The sequence below is a fragment of the Gorilla gorilla genome, chromosome 4 (genome assembly GCF_029281585.2).
Source record: "Gorilla gorilla gorilla isolate KB3781 chromosome 4, NHGRI_mGorGor1-v2.1_pri, whole genome shotgun sequence".
NCBI classification, from domain to species: domain Eukaryota; kingdom Metazoa; phylum Chordata; class Mammalia; order Primates; family Hominidae; genus Gorilla; species Gorilla gorilla.
In genome coordinates this window covers 154799304-154818873 of record NC_073228.2, presented here as the reverse complement: position 1 = coordinate 154818873, position 19570 = coordinate 154799304, and the positions used below count along the sequence as shown (strand labels likewise).

Sequence of the window (19570 nt, the reverse complement as noted above, 5' to 3'; positions counted from 1 at the left end):
TATCAGGATGATGCTGGCCTCATAAAATGAGTTAGGGAGGATTCCCTCTTTTTCTATTGATTGGAATAGTTTCAGAAGGAATGGTACCAGCTCCTCCTTGTACCTTTGGTAGAATTCGGCTATGATTCCGTCTGGTCCTGGACTTTTTTTGGTTGGTAAGCTATTAATTATTGCCTCAATTTCAGAGCCTGTTATTGGTCTATTCAGAGATTCAACTTCTTCCTGGTTTAGTCTTGGGAGGGTGTATGTGTCGAGGAATTTATCCATTTCTTCTAGATTTTCTAGTTTATTTGTGTAGAGGTGTCTATAGTATTCTCTGATGGTAGTATGTATTTCTGTGGGATCGGTGGTGATATCCCCTTTGTCATTTTTTATTGTGTCTATTTGATTCTTCTCTCTTTTCTTCTTTATTAGTCTTGCTAGCGGTCTATCAATTTTGTGGATCTTTTCAAAAACCCGCGTCCTGGATTCATTGATTTTTTGAAGGGTTTTTTGTGTCTCTATCTCCTTCAGTTCTGCTCTGATCTTAGTTATTTCTTGCCTTCTGCTAGCTTTTGAATGTGTTTGCTCTTTCTTCTCTAGTTCTTTTAATTGTGATGTTAGGGTGTCCATTTTAGATCTTTCCTGCTTTCTCTTGTGGGCATTTAGTGCTATAAATTTCCCTCTACACAGTGCTTTGAATATGTCCCAGAAATTCTGGTATGTTGTGTCTTTGTTCTCGTTGGTTTCAAAGAACATGTTTATTTCTGCCTTCATTTCGTTATGTACCCAGTAGTCATTCAGGAGCAGGTTGTTCAGTTTCCATGTAGTTTAGAGGTTTTGAGTGAGTTTCTTAATCCTGAGTTCTAGTTTGATTGCACTGTGGTCTGAGAGACAGTTTGTTATAATTTCTGTTCTTTTACATTTGCTGAGGAGTGCTTTACTTCCAACTATGTGGTCAATTTTGGAGTAAGTGTGGTGTGGTGCTGAGAAGAATGCATATTCTGTTGATTTGGGGTGGAGAGTTCTGTAGAAGTCTATTAGGTCTGCTTGGTGCAGAGCTGAGTTCAATTCCTGGATATCCTTGTTAACTTTCTGTCTCCTTGATCTGTCTAATGTTGACAGTGGGGTGTTAAAGTCTCCCATTATTATTGTGTGTGAGTCTCAGTCTCTTTGTAGGTCTCTAAGGACTTGCTTTATGAATCTGGGTGCTCCTGTATTGGGTGCATATATATTTAAGACAGTTAGCTCTTCTTGTTGAATTGATCCCTTTACCATTATGTAATGGCCTTCTTTGTCTCTTTTGATCTTTGTTGGTTTAAAGTCTGTTTTATCAGAGACTAGGATTGCAACCCTTGCCTTTTTTTGTTTTCCATTTGCTTAGTAGATCTTCCTCCATCCCTTTATTTTGAGCCTATGTGTGTCTCTGCACATGAGATGGGTTTCTTGAATACAGCACACTGATGGGTCTTGACTCTTTATCCAATTTGCCAGTCCGTGTCTTTTAATTGGAGCATTTAGCCCACTTACATTTAAGGTTAATATTGTTATGTGTGAATTTGTTCCTGTCATTATGATGTTAGCTGGTTATTTTGCTCGTCAGTTGATGCCGTTTCTTCCTAGCCTCAATGGTCTTTACAATTTGGCATGTTTTTGCAGTGGCTGGTACCAGTTGTTCCTTTCCATGTTTAGTGCTTCCTTCAGGAGCTCTTGTAGGGCAGGCCTGGTGGTGACAAAATCTCTCATCATTTGCTTGTCTGTAAAGTATTTTATTTCTCCTTCACTTATGAAGCTTAGTTTGGCTGGATATGAAATTCTCGGTTGAAAAATCTTTTCTTTAAGAATGTTGAATATTGGCCCCCACTCTCTTCTGGCTTGTAGAGTTTCTGCGGAGAGATACATTGTTAGTCTGATGGGCTTCCCTTTGTGGGTAACCCGACCTTTCTCTCTGGCTGCCCTTAACATTTTTTCTTTCATTTCAACTTTGATGAATCTGACGGTTATGTGTCCCGGAGTTGCTCTTCTCAAGGAGTATCTTTGTGGCATTCTCTGTATTTCCTGAATTTGAATGTTGGCCTGCCTTGCTAGGTTGGGGATGTTCTCCTGGATAATACCCTGCAGAGAGTTTTCCAACTTGGTTCCATTCTCTCCATCACTTTCAGGTACACCAGTCAGATGTAGATTTGGTCTTTTCACATAGTCCTATACTTCTTGGAGGCTTTGTTCATTTCTTTGTATTATTTTTTCTTTAAACTTCTCTTACTTCATTTCATTCATTTGCTCTTCCATCACTGATACCCTTTCTTCCAGTTGATCAAATCAGCTACTGAAGCTTGTGTATTCATCACATAGTTCTCGTGCCATGGTTTTCAGCTCCATCAGGTCCTTTAAGGACTTCTCTGCATTGGTTATTCTAGTTAGCCATTCATCTAATCTTTTTTCAAGGGTTTTAACTTCTTTGCATTGGGTTTGAACTTCCTCCTTTAGCTCGGAGAAGTTTGACCATCTGTAGACTTCTTCTCTCAACTTGTCAAAGTCATTCTCCATCCAGCTTTGTTCCATTGCGGGTGAGGAGCTGTGTTCCTTTGGAGGAGGAGAGGCACTCTGATTTTTAGAATATTCAGTTTTTCTGCTCTGTTTTTTCCCCATCTTTGTGGTTTTACCTACCTTTGGTCTTTGATGATGGTGATGTACAGATGGGGTTTTGGTGTGGATGTCCTTTCTGTTTGTTAGTTTTCCTTCTAACAGTCAGGACCCTCAGCTGAAGGTCTGTTGGAGTTTGCTGGAGGTCCACTCCAAATCCTCTTTGCCTGGGTATCAGCAGTGGAGGCTGCAGAACAGCAGATATTGGTGAACAGCAAATGCTGCTGCCTGATCGTTCCTCTGGAAGTTTTGTCTCAGAGGGGTACCCGGCCGTGTGAGGTTTCAGTCTGCCCCTACTGGGGGGTGCCTCCCAGTTAGGCTACTCGGGGGTCAGGGACCCACTTGAGGCAGTCTGTCTGTTCTCAGATCTCAAGCTCCATGCTGGGAGAACCACTACTCTCTTCCAAGCTGTCAGCCAGGGACACTTAAGTCTGCAGAGGTTTCTGCTGCCTTTTGTTCGACTATGCCCTGCCCCCAGAGGTGGAGTCTACAGAGGCAGGCAGGCCTCTTTGAGCTGCGGTGGGCGCCACCCAGTTCGAGCTTCCTGGCCGCTTTGTTTACCTACTCAAGCCTCAGCAATGGCGGGCACCCCTCCCCCAGCCTCACTGCTGCATTGCAGTTCAATCTCAGACTGCTGTGCTAGCAATGAGCGAGGCTCCATGTGCGTAGGACCCTCCAAGCCGTGCGTAGGACCCTCCAAGCCATGCGCAGGATATAATCTCCTGGTGTGCCATTTGCTAAGACTGTCGGAAAAGCACAGTATTAGGGTGGGAATTACCCGATTTTCCAGTTGCTGTTTGTCCTCCCTTCCCTTGGCTAGGAAAGGGAATTCCCTGACCCCTTGCACTTCCCGGGTGAGGTGATGCCTCGCCCTGCTTCGGCTCATGCTCAGTGTGCTGCACTCACTGTCCTGCACCCACTGTCCGACAATCCCCAGTGAGATGAACCCGATACCTCAGTTGGAAATGCAGAAATCACCCATCTTCTGCGTCGCTCACGCTGGGAGCTATAGACTGGCGCTGTTCCTATTTGGCCATTTTGGAACCACCAATTTATTTTCCTTTCACCTTCCCCACTTTTCCTTTGAAAATCTTTTGGAGAAAGCATTTTAGAAGAAAATGAGTCTCTGGTTTCAGGTTTTGTCTCATCTCTCATGGCTAGGATGGTTTATTCCTAGATGAGTAGGTCCCACATTATTAGGAAAGCTCAATTTTAGCACTTTGTGAAGTCTCATGCCCTATGAAGATAAAATAGGTGGAGGAAGGGAGAAAAATAACAACAAAAAAAGAACACTTCTGGAAAATCAATATAGGCAATATTACTCAAGTAATATCGTAGGCAGGTATAAAAGTGTCTTATGTATGTAAATAGGTTGCTGTTATTTTCTTCTGATGTATAAGTTGTCTAGTTTCAGTTCACAGGGCTTTAAGAAAACATGGTTTAGTTTTCAGTGATTTTAAATTAGAAAAAATGTAAGAAGAAAAGAAAGAAGGAGAAATAATTGAAAACATTATTTTGGAGACTTATTGCCAGGAAAAATTAGAATTCAGTCTACATTGTAGAAAATAATAAAAACCGAAAAACATTAGGCAAGACCAGAATCTAACAACAGGTGCACTATAACTCTTGAAACATACTTTTTCTATCTCCAGTTTCCCATTTTTTCTAAAGACAAATCATGGCAGGACCAATTTGCCTTATTATACTTGGCCAGAATATTTGTATAAAGTGTAGCAAGAATAATTATTTTTCACATAGGCTTTTAAAATTACCTTTGATGGAACTTTGTTCCATAGAAGGAATCTCAGATAACACTTTTTTAAAGCTGAGCCCAGCCATGGATTTGTACCATCAAATACCTATGAGTTGGGTAAATTCCTCTCCTTTTTAGGTCTCATGATAACTTGGGGCTCCTGAGCCTGTCAGAAAGTGACATTCTTTACTTGCCACAGATCAGGAACCCTGTAGAGGGACTGTGTAGACAAGCATGAGGCTAGTTTTCTCAAGGGGCTTTTATTGGCTCTATAAATCAAGTTTGAGTCCTTAAATGAAAGCACACCATTACAGTCAAAGCCTTGGTAAAATAAACAGTTTCTCCAATGGTGTCCTGTTGCAAAAGAAAGCATTCTTATTGTGCTTATGCAAATAACTAAATTGCTGTAAGTTAACAATACTCACAAATAGTTTCCAAATTCTGGAGAAATCACGTAAAGAGAGATATGCTCCACATTTTGTTCTTAGGAGTATACTAAGTTGTTAAAAGCTGTGAATAGCTTAAAAAAAGTTTCCTTGACTCTGAAAAAACAAAACAAAGGATCAGCAACATTTTAGGCAAAAAGTAAAAAAGATTACTTCAGTCTTCTATTAGTTCAGTCTATGGAGTTAATTCCTGTTCTGCTTGATTTTCATGAACATTTCAGCTCTCCATGAGTCCTGAAAGGTTTTCCTCTATTCTCATGTCACAATCTCCAAAGTTATCAGAACCCTGCATTCAAGAACACCTGTTAGAGTTTTATAGCTGATTATAAAACCATCTTCTAAAGAGGACCAAAACAAGACAACAATTGTTCATGGATGACAAAAAGTTTTAGGCAGCCATAGTCAAAGAAACGATTAACAAGGAAATCTGTTACTTCTGTGGCAAAAAATAATTTAACATGACAATTATAATTATATCTGATAACATACACTAAAAGTCATATCAGAATTATAGGAGTTTCCTATAATTGTATAGAAATTTTATAAATATATAATGTATGTATACAAATACAGCCGAAAGAAAGCCAAATACCATTTCATATGTGACAATGCTTCCTGTATGATTTTGATACTAAATAAGCCAAATATGTAATTTTTGGACTTTACAGAACCTAATATCTTAAAGGATTAATTACATCAGAAAAACACATGATTTATAATTTGATTTGGGAAGTTTGTCAAATATCAAATGTTTAAAACACTTGATATCACAAAATAGGATCACAGGTCATTGTAAAATAAGTCATTTATTTAACCAAAGTGATAACTCAAGGATTTCAAAAAAGGCAAAAAGCCTTCATTGTTCGAGAGAGGAGACATAATTTTCCAAAAAATAAGCCCTAATTAAGACAGCATGAAGCCAATTAAATTTTTTTCAAAATTTTATAAATGATCTATAGAATTTTAATCATCTTGGCCATAAGATATAATTTCCATAAGCCTTTTAAACCTTTATAACCTTTATTAAGGAATTGGTTAATGCTTCAAGAAAACCTTGTTCATCAGACACAGGGGCCAATATTCCAGTCTTGCATCAGTGTGCCTTTGATATTAATGGTTAATTTATATAGAAACTGAAGTTATTTTATCTCTCAAAATCAGCCCTTATAATCTCACCTGCCCACCTCTTCCGTGACAGTCTCTGGGCCTTGAGGAGTTGAATAGCTTTAATTTCTGGCTGTGTGTCTCATGAACACAGTGTACTTTGATTGGCATCTTCTATGGGGTCTGAAGATGAGGCTTTAACTGCTGTCAGTATTAAGATTTAGCAGGACTTGGTGACCTTTTAGACCCAGGTGTCAAAGCCCTTTAACTTAATGGCATAGGACTTTAATGGACATATAGAAAGTTACAGGAATATAATAACTTTAATTTAAATTTTTTTAATCTCAGTTTTTTTCTAAGCAAACCCAACTTAGTAGTAATGATATAGAAATTATTTAGATAAAGGCTAAGATCTGTTTATTAGGCCAGTCACTCAAGGCAAGAGAAAAGACCTACTGCAGGGTGACTGCTGTTTCCTATGGGGAATATTATGTTAGAAGGAAACATTTCCTTTAGACCTTTAATATAAAACTTTTTTTTTAAGTGTCAGGCCCAAGTTAGAACCTGAAGAAAAAAACTTACAGGATCTGAAAATGAGTTGAAGGATAGAGTTATTATTTCAGGCCCTTTAAGAGGGGAGAGAAAGCTGAAAACAGTGAGATGCAGTAAAACTTGAACTTTGCATAAAATTAATTATAATGTCTTGTAACTTATTAAGAGTAAAGCAATACCTTAAGAAAATTTCATAGTTTGAACCAATTCTTTAGTGTATGTGTTTTTCTAATTAAAACTCAATTTCTAGAAAGACCATTATAATGTCCATTTAATTATAGACAACTTGATCATATAAAAGTTTTCAAAAATAAATCCTCTTATTATGACTTACACAAACCATTTATTACATGCTTGGACTTTCTGGTTTGCCCTGAACATCCCTCTTTCTTAAACAACCAGTCATTTTATTCTAGGACAGAATTTCCTATACAAGATTCTTTCTCATATAAAGTTATTTTTCTTTAAACTTTCTTACCAAAAAATACTTTTTTATTTCTACAACTTTCTTCACATCTCTCTTATTTCCTGGTTCTTTTTGCCTTGTTTTACATATAACCTTTAAATAAACTTTGAATTAGATAAAAATTATTCATCTTTTTAAAAATGACACATATTTTAAAAAAATAATGTTTCCCTACAATATATTTTTATTGAAAATACTCAAATAATGAAATATCTATTAATTTAATATAACTTTAGATTCTAAATTATGACAAGTTTGTCTACAAGTATTTATCCCATTACATTTACCTAATTATTTTAATTGTTTACCTAGATTATTTATGAAAACTGCTATAGTCATCATTTAAGTCATCATCATTTTGAAACCACCATTGCAAAATCATAACTGAGACAATGAAAAAGATCTGACCTAACTGACTCCATCTTGCTTCTAACCTCCAAGCTGTCCTTGTTCATTCCTGGGTGTACGCCAAACCAACTTTGAGAGGAACTTAGTTTACAGTTTAGCTTTGAAACAAAGATGATAACAGTCCTTTCCCAAAATAAACCCCCTTCCTGCCTGGGGACTAGACTGCCTAAAGCCTCAAGCTTAGAAGTTATGGTTATTTTACTAAATAATTTAAGATGTAGCTATATTCATTAAACCAATATCAATGTCTTATTTATTAAAAATTACACAAGCAAATATCATTCTGTTTTGAGCTAGGTGTATAGTTTTGTAACCCCTATGCCAAATTTTGACACTTTGTAGTATTTGGCAGGGATAAGTATGAAATTGCTTGATCAATGAATGCAAACAAAAAAATCTATACAGGCAATTCTTAAGACATTTCTCATATTACTTTACCAATAATTTTAAAGCTAGCTTATTTATTAAATATTTTCCTTAAGTTACATAAACTTGAAAAAGCATTTGACTAGTCTTTCCTTCTTCTCATAAAGTATTTGATTTAAGCATTTTTATTTTTCTTTAAGCTAATTGGAGCTCTTTTATGTATTTTTAATAGTAAAACTATGTATACAACACATAAATACATAGACGTATTAGGCATACTGATAGAAGTACAACTTATAAATTCATAAGACCTCCTTTTTTTTACCCATAGACTTGCAAACTCTTGATAACCTGTTTCATTACCCTGGAAGTTGTCAGATAAATAGCCCTAAATCTGCATATTGAAAGAAACTACCTTTAGGTGAAAAATCAGATAGCAAAATCTACATCTCAAGGTACAGAGAGAAAAAGTCTGGTGGTGCTAGAGGGAGATTAAAGATGTATGCCAAATCAAACATTAAGTTATAGAAATCAATCATAGGATTCTATAAGGAGACCAAATTTTATTTAGATGGGGACTACCTATCTTTTAACTGGGATCTCTAATCTTTGGGCAGAGCCCACACTGAATCCTGGGTTTTCAAAAAGGGAGAATTATTATGAAGCTAGACCATGTGATGCTTTTACAGTGCACTTAAATTTTTTTTTAAACAAAAACATTTCTAAGTGTCTAAACTACACTCTTCCTTAAAAACCCGAGTAGCCTCTGTTGCAATAACTATTTTAGTCAAAAAATTAGGTAACACAATACAAAAGCAACCAGTTTAAGAGCTGAGACAGGCCGGATGTGGTGGCTCATGCCTGTAATCCCAGCACTTTGGGAGGCCAAGGGGTGGGGTGGATCACCTGATGTCAGGAGTTCCAGACCAGCCTGGCCAACATGGTAAAACCCTGTCTCTACTAAAAATACAAAAATTAGCCAGGCTTGGTGGCAGGCGCCTGTAATCCCAGCTACTCAGGAAGCTGAGGCAGGAGAATCACTTGAATCTGGGAGGCAGAGTTTGCAGTGAGCCAAGATCATGCCATTGCACTCCAGCTTGGGTGACAAGAGTGAGCCTTCCTCTAAACAAAAACAAAAACAAACAAACAAAAAGGCTGAGATGAACTTGTCTGTTTACACTCTTGGGGTTCCATAAGGAAAAACAAATATTTCTCCCCAAAAGGAAGTCTGGTACCTTCTCCATTTGCTTTAAGGAATCCCAGGGTATTATAAACTATTTTAGGTTCCTCATGCAGCAGAGGGTGCAAGAGAAAGGAGAGACAGCAGAAGTAAATAAAGAAAACATAGTTCAGTCAAATGAGAAGAAAAAACTTTTGCTCAACAAAGACAAGGTCCTAGGAGAGGAAAAACAAAACAAAAATATGAAGGCCTTTTAAATACGAACACGCACACACACACACTTACACATACACACACATCTTGGATGTTAGCTTTTAATTAAGCTGACTTTTAACCACTGAGCTCCTTTAAAAAATATTCTTAAAATCTCATTACCATATTTCAGCTAGGACAAATTGATGCTACTTCAGAAGTACCAGGTATCAAACCAGAGCTTGACTTAGGAACCAAACCCAGGCTGGTGAAAAAAAACATGGCATAATCTTAGCTATGGAACTGTAGCCTGGGAGACAGCCACTGCTTTTTTGGTTTCTCCTGGCTAGCAAAAAAGTGGCCTTGTTATGTAAATAAAGCCCTTTTTTGTGGGAATTTAGCCACTTTAGAGGCTTTGTACCCCATAATTTGGAACATTCCTTTGGATTTGATCATGTCAGATATAGTTGGTCAAACTCAATGGGGAAAAGACTGAAACAACAACAAAAACAGAAACAAACAACAAAAAAAAGCTAAGCAAAACAATCACACAACTTAATATGATTATTGAGTGCTCTAACGGTAAGAAGAAATTAAGACCAGCTGGTTGTTAATCTTAACTTCAGCCAAGACAAACCCCAGTTCATTTACTTACCTAGGGATGGGTCTCAGACGGAAGACTGCTCTCTACCATCCTAGGAGCAGAAAAAAAACGAAACTTGTCTTCCCTGTTAGAAGTCAGCTTAAACTCCATAAGGAGTTACCTGCCTTCCAAAATTATGGAAGTGGGAAAACTTGCCTTCCTTGTGTTGGAAGCAAGTAAAACTTCAAAAAAAGAAGTTGTACAGCAAAATAAACTTTAGATCTTGATGAAATTTTGGGAGATCAGGGATTATGCATTATCAGAGATAAATGCAGTCAGATAGCCATTTATCTCAGTGATCAGAGGGATGACTTTGAGTAGAATGGGAGGCAGGTTTGCCCTAAGCAGTGTCTAGCATGACTTTTCCCTTTAGCTTGGTGATTTTGGGGCCCCAAGATTTATTCCCCTTTCACACCCGCAATGTGACTGTATTTGGAGACAGGGCCTTTAGGAGGTAATTGACAATAAATGAGGTAATAAGAAGAGAAACCAGTGAGCTCACTCTCTCTGTCATGTGAGGACGCAAAGAAACCAACACTGCTGGCAAATCATTGATCTTGAACTGCCTGTCTGCAGTACTGAGAGAAAATTAATTTCTGTTGTTTAAGCTGCCCAGTCTGTCGTATTTTGTTATGGTAGCCTGAGCAGACAAAAACACTCACCCATGTCTAAAAGACTGAGTGGGGGCCGGGTGCAGTGGCTCACACCTGTAATCCTAACACTTTGGGAGGCCGAGGTGGACGCACTGCCTGAGTTCAGGAGGTCGAGACCAGCCTGGGTAACACGGTGAAACCCCGTCTCTATTAAAAGACAAAAGAAATTAGTTAGTTGTGGTAGCGTGCACCTGTAGTCCCAGCTGCTCGGGAGGCTGAGGCAGGAGAATTGCTTGGACCCTTGAACCCGGGAGGCGGAGGTTGCAGTGAGCCAAGATTGCGCCACTGCACTCCAGCCTGGGCGACAGACCAAGACTCCATCTCTACAAAAAAAAAAAAAAAAAGACTGAGTGGGGAGCCTAGCCTCCCACTCTTGCCAAGTTGTAATGGGGAAGGCTGAGTATGGAGCCAGGAGTTTCATCCCTGTTGGGTGGTAAAGAACCCTTCTTCATCCATGATGTCACTGAAGACCAAGTGAAGACCTTAGACTTTCTCAACCATCCTGTAGTAATGCCCCACTCCTTTCCCACTGGGGTAGTGTCAGAGAATACTGGGGTAATGGAGAGTCAGGACTTTCACCACTTCCTAACAGTAATGAGGCTCCTCCCCTGGCAACACCAGCACAGGCCACATGGAGTGGAGGCAGTAACACAGTACTCCTCCCCCTCCCAGCCGGTGGAGAACTTGCGGGGAGCTGAAACTCCCATTCCCCAAGAAGTGAGGAGCCTTTCTCACCTTGGGCATCAATGGAGGCTGAGTGGTAAACTGGACTCCTACCTATACCTGAAAGTAACAATGTGGTGTCACCCCCACTTCCTCTGCTGGAGTGCTGTCACAGGAAGCCAGCTACCACAGAAGGATTAATTAAGATCTAGGTCTTATAATATAATACACAAAATGTCCAGGTTTCAATTTAAAAAACATTCATAAAAAGCCAGGAAGATATTACACTGAAGGAAAAAAGACAATCATTAGCTGCCAATCAAGATGACAGAGGTATTAAAATTATCTGACAAAGATTGTTAAGCAGCCATTGTAAAAATGCCTCAATGAACAATTACAAATGAAAAACAGAACATCTCAGCAAATAAACAGAAGATATAAAGAAAAACAAAATGGAAATTTTAGAATGGGAACATACAATAACTAAAATTTTAAAACTCTGTGAATGGACTCAATAGCAGAATGGCAGGAGAGGGGACAGAGAATAGTATTACTAAGTGAAAGAACAGTAGAAATTATGCAATCTGAACAATAGAGAGAAAATAGAAGAAAAGAAAATAGAACAGTGCCTCATGGAAATGTGGAACTATATCGAAAGATCTTACATTCATGTCTTTGGCACTCATGAAGGAGAGAAGAATGAGGATGAGGCTAAAGAAGTATTCAAAATAATAATGGCTGAAAATTTCCCAAATTTGGCCAACCCCCACCCCAAATTTAGAAATTCAAGAAGCTGAGTGAATCCCAAACAAGATAAAATGAAAAGAAATCCATGCCAGGAAACATTGTAGTCACATTTCTAAAAACCAAAGAGAAAGTAAAAATAATGAAAGCTGCCAGAGAGAAACAATGCATTCCATATAGGAGAAATAGAATTCGAATGAGAGTTGATATCTCCTCAGAAACCATGGAGGCCAACAGGAAGCAGCACAGTATTTTTCAAGTGCCGAAAGAAAAGAATTGTCATGCCAGGTGTGATGTTAGCAAGATGGTGGCGTAGGATTTTCCAGTGCTTGTCCCCTTGCAGAAACATCAATTTGAACAACTTTTTATTCATGAAAATGTCTTCATAAGAGCTAAGGATGACAGCACCTGGGTGTAGCACAGAATAAGAAAAGATGCCTTGAAGAGTGTAGGAAGGAGAGGTTTACATTACTGGTCACCCCTCCCACAAGGCAAGGCAGTGAGGAGAGAGATACCCTCTTTGTGGGGGAAGGAGAGAGAAGTGAGCACCCAACTTTGCCATGGACCCCAGCCTGGTGCTGGGATCCCAGTCCCAGTGAATCCTGCTGCCAGGCCAGCTCTAGGCTCCAGTCTAGGCCTTTGGCCCCAGACGCTAGGCGGGCTCCCCTGGCCCCAGGCTTGAAGCTCACCCCAGAACCAAGACAGGCCCTGCAGCCCCAGGCTCTAGGCTGCCCCCTGCAGACTCAGGTTCCAGGTCTGCCCAGCACCAGGTTGGCTAGAAATCTACAGTAAATGTTAGACTAAACGAAGAATTATTAGAACCATGTTCATTGGTCCTTTAAAGCCATGAACAAGACAAATATTGTCATTGTCGCTGCTACAATTCAGCATGTGCTGAAACTATAACCAAAGGAAAAAAAAACCAGAAAATGAAATAATAGGTAAAATTATTGGAAAGAATGAGAAAGAAAGCCATTTGTTCATTCTCACATTTACGCCAAAAATGTGAGAAAAATTCATTTAAGTAGAAAGGACCAAAACTTAATACAGGTTTTAGTACAGTTTTAGTACAGTAGTAGGGAAATTATTTTCATTTTTTTCCTGTTACAGTGAAAAGTAGAAACTCTTTGATCAAATAATTTCACTGTTAGAAATTTTTTCTATGAATATACTTTCCAAAATACCCCAAAATAATGTTTTTTTCACAGCAGTTTATTTAAAAAAAGAAAAAATCTCAAAATTAATTGTTAGGAGACTTGTTAGATACATGTATATAATAGGATGCTATGAGGCATTAAAAATGATGTGAATCCATACATGGTGCCATGCAATGCTCTTTGAGATACATGAAATAGTAAGCTACAGAACAGAATTATAGAATGGTCCATTCTATAAGGGATATGTTTTCTGGAAAATTATATAGAAAAATGTGGAAACAATGTTAATTTGAGGAGAATCTTGGGATTGAGGGTGAAGATAGAGAAATGCTTTTTAATTTTTACTTTTTAAAAAAATTTCACCACTGATCAGAAGGTGTTTATTTTTATTTACTTAATTTTTTGAAACAGGATCTCACTCTGTCACCCAGGCTGGATTGCAGTGGTGCCATCAAGGCTCACTGTGACCTCAAATTCCTAGGCCCAAGTGACTCTCCTGCCTCATTCTCCCGAGTATCTTGGACTACAGGCATGTGCCAACATGCCTGGCTAATTTTTAAAAAATTTTTTAGAGATGGGACCTTTTAATGCTGCCCAGGCTGGTCTCAAACTCCTGGGCTCAAGCAATCCTCTAGCCTTAGCCTCCCAAGGCACTGGGATTATAGGCATAAGCCACCATGCCTGGACTATTTTTATTTCTGATTGCATACCTTTTTGTACAGGTCAGAAGTTTTAAAACATATTTAAAAATCAATACCTTTGCTTCATGCCACCAGTAACTTATTAGAAAATATTAATAATTAAAATTACTTATTTCACAGCAGTTAACATAAACCACAAAAGACGTAGGAATAAACCTTACCAGAAATGTCCAAAACTGGGATAGAGAAAAGGTCAAAATTCTACCAAAGGACATAAAATAAGACGTGAATAAAAAGAAAGATACTTCATATTACTGGAAGGAAAGTTTCTGGGCTATAGATTCAGGAATAAATTGATAGAGGGTGTTTTTTTTTCTACAGCTGAAAGAAAATCTCCAGCAAATGTCCCAAGCTCTGAGCTTCATCTTGTAGTGCACAGGAGAGTTAGTCTGGGGGAAGGAGATAGGTTTGTTGGTTTGAGGTGAGGGAGAGTGATGCTACCTGCATAGAAATGTCAGTTTTTTCCTGTTTTTTTTTTAGACTTGCCCCTCCCAATGGCCTTTCAGTTCCCTGAGCTCCTGCAGCCCAACCACCAGATTCAGAGTATTAAAATTCACCTTGCTTTTATTTACTCATTGATACACCCCTCTTCCCCCACCTATGCTCCCTCCCCACTACATGTCACCCACTCTGCACCAGTTAGGCTTCTAGAACCTGGAAACATTTTCCAGGGACCCTACCTTCTCCCCCAGGAAGCTTTCCAGGAATTAGCTTTCATTGCCCTCCCTACTTCTGACCAGATAGTTTGGCTCCAGGGACCCTACCTTCTCCCCCAGGAAGCTTTCCAGGAGTTAGCTTTCATTGCCCTCCCTACTTCTGACCAGATAGTTTGGCCCTTCAGGTCAACTGGGGGACTGTTGCCCTACTGCACAGCATTGGCATATTCCAATGCACACTGGCCTCCAGCCAGGCACCATGGGGTGGCCATCTTTAAGGCACATGGCCACCCTACACACTGCAATGAATCAAGATGTTAAAATAGAGATCATGAGACTAATAGAATAGACTCTTTGTGTCAATAAGATACTAAATTATAAAAAAGACCTAAGGCCATTGCCAGATGAGGGTTAAATCATGTACCCCTACAGTTAAAGAATAAACTATGTTCTAACTGCCACAAGGTTTTTTTCTTTTTCTCTAGCAGCTAAACAAACACTGGCATCAAGATAAGCAAAACAGTTGCAGCTCAACAATGGCCAGACACTGACCAGCTGACTCTCCTGTTCCACAAACCATAACTACAGTTTTGATTCACCAACATATTTGATAAATTATACCGGTAGATTTCCTAAATCTGAGTTATCATGCTGTTCCTGAAAAGAACATCTCAGTTTACTTTGGACTAGTAGATTCTTACTTTATGTATAGCAGGTTCTTCTTACGAATATTTTACATAGGAATTTTTGTAGAATATTAATGACTTACCTCTGATTTGTATTGTTCATGTAGGTGTTATATGTGGTTTTTGTAACAAAATCATACTGGTTGAATGGGAAAAAAAACAAACTTGGGAGCTTTTCTCTGTGTGATCTAGAAAACTTAAAGCAGCTTTGCAATTATCTATTGCTTGGCAATTTGATAAAATTCACCCATGAAATTAAACAGAATATTTTCCCATCTTGTCCACATCAAACAATTCTGATTATTTCAGATGAAGTGGGATTTACCTATGTATAGCATTTATTGTCATTTGAGGATGTGGCTGTGGACTTCAAACAGGAGGAGTGGCAGCAACTGGACCTTGCTCAGAGAGTCCTATATATGATGTGATGTTAGAGAGTTATAGTCATTACCCTCATTTTAGTGCATGAGGATAGAGTCCCTGAATTAGAATGTTTCCAATACTGAGCACTTTCACTTTGGTTTTGTGGCCTCAGAAATATTTATTGCTTTTGCCCTTGAAGGATTATGCATCTCTCTTGCCTAAATAATAGCAAAATTGACTCATTTACCTATAAATGATATTGACTTTGTCAAGGTAAAAATGGGTAGCTTAATTTTCCCCATTATTCTGGAGTCTCAAGCCAAGGTACTGAGGCCGAGTTTTGGGATAATTCTTCTATTCTAGTACTGATACCCAAGTTTTGTGTTATTTTGTACAAACAGTATCTACCAAAGCAAACACGACTGTCATACTGAAGCGTGGAGAACAACCATGGACACTGGGGGGAGAACCTCAAGGTTTGGACTATTAATGAGTAAGTTAGAATACGGCATTTGAGAGTTGATGGCAAAAATAAACCTGTCCCATTCATACCTGTTTTAGCCATACTTACTATACCTCTTCTATCTCGGTCTCACTTTTTCCTTATTTTTAGTCTTTTTCATCATCTCTTTTTTTAGATTGAAATAATATGCCAGAAGAACCAGAAGCCATCATAGTTGAAGATGTTTCGTTGTCTAATGAGATAATGAAAAAATTGAGATAATGAAAATAGTGAGATAATAAAATAATTAAAATAATGAGATAACAAAAATAAGTGGCTCATTATACTCCTTTAATAAAGAAGTTTGTCAAGCTGATGATCAAATAGATGGGTTCCAGGAAAACCGAGGCAGGCTGATAAGGCAGTTTGCATTCACCAAAAATACAACAGTGTTGGAAAAGGGAGGTTTTGCATAAAATGCATTTGGAAAATTTTTCCCTCTGAGTACCAGCCTTCTTCTGAAAAGACAAAGACCTCACAAATATGGAGTATTGGGGGAATAATTGGATACATAATTTAGGTTTACTTAGTCATAACAGGAGTTTAAAAGAAACATGAACAGCATAATGAATATCATAAATTATTTAGTGACATCCATACTCTTGTGAAGAAAAAAAGAAAAAAATTACTTAGCTATAGTTTATTCCATACCAAGAATGAGAATACTTGGAATCTCATTGACTATAATAAATGTGACCAAATGCTGACTCATGGATCATCCGTTTATAAATATGTGATTAATCATGAAGACAAGATGCCCTATGAATGCAATGAGTGTGGAAAAGTCTTTGTCTAAAAGTCACTTTTTATTGTACATCAGAGACCTCATATAGGAGAGAAAGCATACATATGTACTATGCATGTCCAGGCATTTAGTAGGAACTCATACCTCATTATGCACCAAAAAACTCATACAGGAGAAAATTCCTATGAATGTTCTCATTGCAGGAAAACGTTCAGAAAGAAGATCTGCCTCATTATATATTAGAGAATTCATACTAGGAAAAACCCCTATAATTGTAACCTATGTAAAAAGTTTTCAGGCATAGTTACATCTTAACATGACAAAAGAAATTCACACAGGCAAAATACTCTATGAATGTAATGAATGTAGAAAAGTTTGAACCCAGATGTCAGCACTCATTGTACATATGAGAATTCATACTGGAAAGAGAAATTTGAATGCATGAAATATGGGAAAATTTTCAGGCACAACTCAGAACTTTAGAAACGTGAGGATGGCTGGACATGGGGTTCACGCCTGTAATCCCAGCACTTTAGGAGGCTGAGGCGGGTGGATTGCTTGAGGCCAGACATTTGAGACCAGCCTGAGCAACATGGTGAAAACCAATCTCTACTAAAAATACAAAAATTAGCCAGGCGTGGTGGTGCATGCCTGTTAGCCAGGGGTGGTGGTGCATGCCTGTAGTCCCAGCTACTCAGGAGGCTGAGGCAGGAGAATCGCTTGAACCTGGGAGGCAGAGGTTGCAGTGAGCTGAGATCACACAGCAGCACTCCAGCCTGGGCAACAGAGTGAGACATTGTTTCAAAAAAAAAATGAAAGAAAGAAAAAGAAATGAGAGGACTTGTACAGGAGAGAAGCCTTACTGAATGTGGGAAAACCTGTATCTGGAAATCGTAACTTATGGTTTATCAGAGGTTTTATACTGGGCATAAGCCCTATAAATGTACTAAATGTGGCAAATCTTTTACCAAGAAGTCATATCTCATTGTACATTAGATAATTTATACTGTTGAGAAGCCCTTTGCATTGAATAAATGTGCAAAAACTTTCGGCTATACTTCAGCCCTTATTAGAAATAAGAAAACACACACAGGCAAAATGACTTATGACTGTGACTTGATCTACAATTTGCAATTCTCTCTACATCAGAAATTTCATACTGAAGAAAATCTATAAAAGTTCTGAATGTGAGAAACCTTCAACATGATCTCCAGGCTTATTAACCATATGATTTGTACTGAGGATAAATCAGGCTAATTTAATGAATTTGGAAAATTATGTTGCCACAGATATAGTGTCACAAGGGAAGTCATTTTCCAGACCCTATATAAAACATTTCATTAAAAATACTTCAGAAAATTATAAATTAGAATTCATACATATTTTTAAATGACAATAATTTAAGTAGGTGAGATTCCAGAATTACAAATCAAATATAAAGACGGTCCCAAACTTATCTAAGGATTTCATTTCTGAGTGCACTATATGAGGGAACTACATGGCTGGGGTGGTCTATATGAGTGTAACATCAATGTATATAGAAACAGAATATAGAATAATAAGAAACAGAATATAGGTGTAAAACCAAGAAATTTTACACCTAACCCCGCTATTTAATCTTTCCCAAAGCTAATGTCCAGAATGGTGTTTCCTAGGTTTTCTTCTAAGATTCTTACAGTTTGAGGTGTTATCTTTAAATCTTTAGTCCACCTTGAGTGAATTTTTTGTCATGAACGGTTGGGGTCCAGTTTTATTCTTCTATATATGGCTAGCCAGCTAAAAATAATGGCATTCTAATTTAATCATTCACCCTTCCTATAAAGAGGTGTTTCTCCTTATCTACTCTTTAGTTTTCCAAGGTATCATTAAAATAGAAAAGGCAAAGAAATCCTTCTTTTCTTAAAAAAAAAAAAAAAACAACAACAGTTTTTAGCGTAAAGAATAGGTTTCCTAGGGTCTTCCAATGCTAACTAATTCTTTTTCTGGTGAATTTATAAATTCATGTATTTAAATATTCAGTGAGCTTCAATCTATTCAGTTACTAATTTTGATGCTTAAGTGGTCTCATCTTTGGTCAGTGATAGCCTTTTCAGATTGGCTTTTGAAGAATCTTAATAGGTTTTTATAGTTTTTGCTTTCTCCTGTAAGATGTAATAGGCTTATTTTATACATTTTCTGCTTCAGATCTTTTACCATGTAACTGCAGTACCCTTCAACTCTGACTCTGGGATCAGCCTTATTACTTACATTGTCCAAGGGACTGAAGTAGAAGTGTTGCAAATTTCAGAGACTAAGCCGCCATAAGATTTGTGTGCTTATATTTTTGTATTTTTAGCATCACCATGAAAATATGTTCACACTAGCCCACTGGTTCCATGTGGAGAATGAGCGACACATCCTATAGCTGGCCCTGCTAACCTTCTCCATCAAGGCCAGACTTGAGTGGAGCTGTCAACCAACCTGCTGACATGAGTCAGCTGAAGTCAGCTGACTCATAGCCAACCCATAGCCACATAAATGATGATGATGATGATGATCACAAGCATTCTATTTTAGGACACTGAGTTTTCTTGACACAGTAGCTAACTGATACACTTTCATTTAAAGTGTGTCTCATAAAAATGATATAGATTTTGTATTAATCATCAAGTATGACAATCTTTGTCTTAATAGGATTTTAATCACTTTACATATAATGTAGACACTAATATAGTTGCATTGAAGTCCATAATCTTCCCTTTTTTTTGTTTGTTCCAACATTTATTTTTTATTCTTCCTTTTTTGCCTCTTTTGAAGCGATGAAATACAGGCATAACTCCTTTTACTGTGCCTCACTTTATTTTGCTTGGCAGAGGTTGCAATTTTTGCAAATTGAAGGCCTGAGGCAACCCTGCATTGAAGTTTATTGGCACCATTTTTCCAATAGCATGTGCTCACTTAAGTCTCTGTGCCATGTTTTGGTAATTCT

General features: G+C 38.0%; 1 long non-coding RNA gene across 1 annotated transcript in view; it reads right to left on the bottom strand.

Moving 5' to 3' along the window:
• Positions 1-19028, bottom strand: part of LOC129533391 (uncharacterized) — a 31497-nt gene extending 12469 nt beyond the window's left edge. Inside the window, exons 1-4 of the long non-coding RNA XR_008679604.2 lie at positions 18850-19028; positions 15927-16050; positions 9745-10532; positions 4801-4917 (exon numbers count right to left, since the gene is read on the bottom strand). This is a non-coding gene — a long non-coding RNA (uncharacterized lncRNA). The remainder of the gene's footprint in view (positions 1-4800; positions 4918-9744; positions 10533-15926; positions 16051-18849) is intronic.
• Between the last annotated feature and the right edge of the window lie 542 nt (positions 19029-19570).